Source organism: Aricia agestis, chromosome 2 (assembly GCF_905147365.1).
Source record: "Aricia agestis chromosome 2, ilAriAges1.1, whole genome shotgun sequence".
Lineage (NCBI taxonomy): Eukaryota > Metazoa > Arthropoda > Insecta > Lepidoptera > Lycaenidae > Aricia > Aricia agestis.
Window position 1 is genome coordinate 20,349,158 of NC_056407.1, and position 5,492 is coordinate 20,354,649.

A 5,492-nucleotide genomic window follows, 5' to 3' on the forward strand; every position below is an offset into this window, starting at 1 on the left:
TAGCTAATTAGACGGAGAGCTCTATTTTTAAATTTCGATCAAAATGTAAAATTTTCTCCTCAGTAAACTCATGTCAAAACTAAAGCGGGTTCTAAAAGAAGTCGTTTCTGTGAAATTTCCAACTTTGTCATTTATTTTCAGTGTGTTAAATACGTTTTAAGAATAAAATTTGCGAGAATTTTTCTATCAAAATCTTGTTATAGCGAGAGACAATGAATCCTTTTTAAAAGTTTCTGCTTACGGCTTTGTCGTTTAAGATAAGTTTGTTCATTAATATTACAGACAGTAGACAAAAGAAATACTCGGAAAGGACATTAAAAACTTCCTCGAATTCGCTTTTACGACATACTCATAGTACTTTGATGAACACTAATTATTTTTATTATCTACATCTACTTATATATATATATATATATATATATATATTAATACGCGAGCGAAAAACATTGGAACCTTTTTTTTGGAAAAATGCGGAAACGTAGGTGCATGAAATTTCGCACAGTTGTAGTTCATATGGAGAAGAAGTGTATCGACCTAATAATGTTTTAAAATTATGGGTTTGTCATACATTATTTTAATAAATAAAACTTTACACACACTACAACGCACACACTACCATGTTTTGACTGACAAGCCTATACACACGAATTATTGCCTATACCTAATGCTTTACTTTACATTATGTAAATGCTCAGCAAATATATCTTATACCAACTCCTTTGTTTATGGTTGAAGTCTGTGATCAAATTGACAATAAATTGAAGTTTTTATTTTATTATCTTATAATTAAACGAGCTTTTGCCCGCGGCTTCGCTCCCGTTAAGAAGTATTATTATATACAAACTTGCATCCCCTATTTGAACCCTTTGGGGTTGGAATTTATCAAAATCCTTTCTTAGCGGATGCCTACGTCATAACATCTACCTTTTTTTTTTTTTTGCATGCCAAATTTCAGCCCGATCCGTCCAGTGGTTTGGGCTGTGCGTTGATAGATCACTATGTCAATCAGTCAGTCACCTTTGAGTTTTATATATACAGATTATACTGTTAAATAATTATTATTATACACGGACAGTATGTCATCATTTGACTTAATTAATCTGAGACTGTCGCAGAAATTATGTCTAAAATATAATAAAGCCAATATTTTGACAAAAGGATATCAAAAGAAAAGCGTTGAAATTAGAAACTTACATTTTTTTTTATTTGAGGTCGAATTTCAACAATTGGGCGATCTCTAGTTATTATAAAGTGGCCTAAATCTTAGACCACCCTGTTTGTAACGAGATTTTATATTAAGTAAAAGGCTGGAACTTAGACTCTGTTTCAATATCATTTACATAGATCTCATTTAAGATTTTCTTTTAATCTTAAAATGTTACAGCTCCCAGCGTATTCTTTAGTTACCTGTTTCTTAAAATATAGTAGTCTGTCTGTCTGTCGGTCTGTCTCCAGGCTGTAACTCAAGAACGCTAAGATCTAGAGAGTTGAAATTTTCACAGGTTATGTATATATGTTGCCGCTATAACAACAAATAAACTAAATGAATATTTGAGGGGGGCTCCCATACAACAAACGTCATTCTTTTGGCCTTTTTTGCTCTATGTCAAAAATGGTAACAGGTTGAATTTTTCTCAAATTCCTTAGTTATAATATGTGTACTTTAATATTTAATTTTAATACTAAAATATAATAAAAAATTAAGGGGGGATCCCATACAAAAAACACAATTTTTTGCCTAATAATTTTGCTCTATAATGGTACGGAACCCTCCGTGCCATTAAAGAGCATTTGCCCGATTATTTTACTTATTAAGCGTTAAATTTAAAAGCGTTAAAAGTTTAATAACTAACGGCCCAATATTTGATCTATCTCTGGTTTTGCCCTACTAGAGATAGGAATAGCTCACATTAGACATTAGAGACATATATTTTATGTCAATTCAATGTTAGCTGCGATCGGTTGTATGCATAGACTTACGGCCGTTCCCAATATTTGATCTATCTCTGGTTTTGCCCTACTAGAGATAGGAATAGCTCAAATTAGACATTAGAGACATATATTTTATGTCAATCGTGAGCTATTCCTACCTCTAGTAGGGCAAAACCAGAGATAGATCAAATATTGGGAACGGCCGTTAATATATACTGTCGTATGTCAAACCAGAGATAGATTGAATATTGGGAACGGCCGTAATACGGTAACCCGGCTATGTAGCTATATCCCGGCACACTAACACCTGTGTCTATTACACTGACACTGATGGAGACGCTGTGGCAAGCTTCATAAAAAGAGCCACGGAGGTGTCAACCGAACACATAAAAGATTATAATATAAAAATGGCTATAAAAGACAGGAACGATAAAGTCCTAAGCCACATGGCGGGTAGATTCGACACAGAACGATATCTTTTTAACAACCTAGAAACTCCACCCAGCTTGAGTGACCCCTCTCCACCAAGCCAATGTCACAACATCTAAAGGCAAAGGGTGGAGCAGCATAAAATCTAAGGAAATCGGAAAATGTCGGATCTACTGGCCGCCACACCGACTGGGACCTCACCGTTCAAAACATTAATATTATTATTATGCAATTTATAAAACAATAAATATATATTATAATTATTTATTATATGTATAACATATTATACTCTATTCTATTAAATATATATATACACATATAAAAAAAAAAAGTGTCCATGGCGTGATGGACCACAATTAATTAAAATTCATAATATTATTTCAATTATCCTTGGTGCGAAAAATCTAAATAATAAAATAACAAAAAAAGGATATTATGGACGAACAGTCCATAGACGGCCCCAATTTTATAATAAAAAAAAAAAAAAAATACGGTAACCCGTGTACAACCAAAACGTCACAAATTGACCCAGCATGGTTCAACATTGACCCGTTGTTGTCAAGTATCCACAAATATTCGGTTTTCATCCACCCTTGCAGGGGAAACACAAAGTAGACCACAATGTTAATAATATACAGTAGAATATCTTTATGATAGACCGCTCGAATCGCACACAAATACACGGGATTTCTATACGCGATAGATATAGAAATTAAAATAAGACAAAATATTAAGGGCGGATTCGACCAAACTGGAGTAAAATTTTACTCGAGTGTAACTGTCTCCTAATCTAAGAGTAAGCTGGTTTTGCGTTTTTCCAACTTCTAATCCAAGAATAAGGTAATTACACGGGAGTAAATATTTACACGGGCTATTTTGGTGGAGTAAATATTAAACTGAGAATAGTTGCACAACAGGGTGTCAACTGTCACGGTCGGTGTCATTGTGAACTATAATTGACATTTTATTTCATACTCTTTGAGTAACTTGGTAAAATGCAAACGATAATATCCTAGAGTAAATTAAAGGAGTAAAATTATTCTCATGATAGTTATACTCGTGTAACTTCAAGTTTGGTCGAATCGGGCCTAAAGTAAATTAAAGGAGTAAAATTATTCTCATGATAGTTATACTCGTGTAGCTTCAAGTTTGGTCGAATCGGGCCTAAAGTAAATTAAAGGAGTAAAATTATTCTCATGATAGTTATACTCGTGTAGCTTCAAGTTTGGTCGAATCGGGCTTAAAGTAAATTAAAGGAGTAAAATTATTCTCATGATAGTTATACTCGTGTAGCTTCAAGTTTGGTCGAATCGGGCCTAAAGTAAATTAAAGGAGTAAAATTATTCTCATGATAGTTGTACTCGTGTAGCTTCAAGTTTGGTCGAATCGGGCCTAAAGTAAATTAAAGGAGTAAAATTATTCTCATGATAGTTATACTCGTGTAGCTTCAAGTTTGGTCGAATCGGGCCTAAAGTAAATTAAAGGAGTAAAATTATTCTCATGATAGTTATACTCGTGTAGCTTCAAGTTTGGTCGAATCGGGCCTAAAGTAAATTAAAGGAGTAAAATTATTCTCATGATAGTTATACTCGTGTAGCTTCAAGTTTGGTCGAATCGGGCCTAAAGTAAATTAAAGGAGTAAAATTATTCTCATGATAGTTATACTCGTGTAGCTTCAAGTTTGGTCGAATCGGGCCTAAAGTAAATTAAAGGAGTAAAATTATTCTCATGATAGTTATACTCGTGTAACTTCAAGTTTGGTCAAATCGGGCCTTAACTAATTAAACAGAGTGTGGTATTTCTTGACGATTTATTAAACAGATTATAATTTTATTAATACTAAATACTTTAAATTTAATTCAAATTTGGTAATATAAGTATACACTTTTTGAACGTTAAGTCTACAATGTCGGTCATCTACGTATATTATCATACAGATATTAGCATGATAATATGGAAATTGTGATTGTCATTAATACATAATATATTTACCATTTAGTTACTATACTAGGTATACTACATGCAGTACTAGTATTTAAAACAACTTTATTTCTACAACTTGTATTTGTGTTTTTCAGACTTTTGATCTGATCCGATTTTTATCTGATCGACTGATTTACCCTACTGTATAATATTTATACTATGTAAAGTGTACACAGTTATGGATATCGTTTCCCATCCCCCAAGAGTAGTGCGACGCGACGGCGCCAGGCTGAATCACGAGGCAACTGTATGCCAGTATTTGTTCAATGCTGACTCACTTTAAACTAGTACAATTGGTTGAACAAAGATCTCGATGGCGCTGAAGTTTTATTACAATGAAATGCGAATTGTTTAACACTTGGCGTTTTTCGCTGACGCTTTAACTTTACGACGAGGAGACCCTTTTATTAAGACCTCAATAAAAGACAGCACATAACAATTATTTTGAAATATGAATATCGTAAAAAAGTTGATGGTTTCTACGCTTTTCTTTATTTGCTTCGTTGCTTGGGATAGCAATTCTATGTTTAGTAACAAACTAACTTAACTACTAAAAAAACCAAGAACTCGAAGATACAATATTCTTTAAAATGTGCAATTTCTTTCGATTTTCCAGCAAATACTTATTGTACAATCCCTGGAGAGCCTTACATCAGGTGTTCAGATCAGGTATTAAAAGATGGATGATAATGTCCAGACTGTCGACATACGTTCGGGAATCCATATCCATACTTCCATACTAATATTATAAATGCGAAAGTGTCTGTCTGTCCGTCCGTCTGTCTGTCTGTTACCTTTTCACGCCCAAACCGCTGAACCAATTTTGCTGAAATTTGTCATGAAGATACCTTGAGTCCCGAGAAAGGACATTGGATAGTTTTTATCACGGAAAAATGTACGGTTCCTGCGCGATAAACGAATTTTGGCGCAACGGAGTTGCGGGCTTCATCTAGTAATAATATATTTGAGTATATCCGTATTCCGTATTCAAGTATTTGGTACAGCGACGTCAAGTTATACAAAATATAAATTAAGTGATATTCAAGATACAGGAAAAATAAGTTGTAAGATTTCTGCTTGTCATTCCCCTTCCCCATAAAACATAACGAGGAGAGTGGGCCCCCTTATTTATTGAGCCGAACACCCTC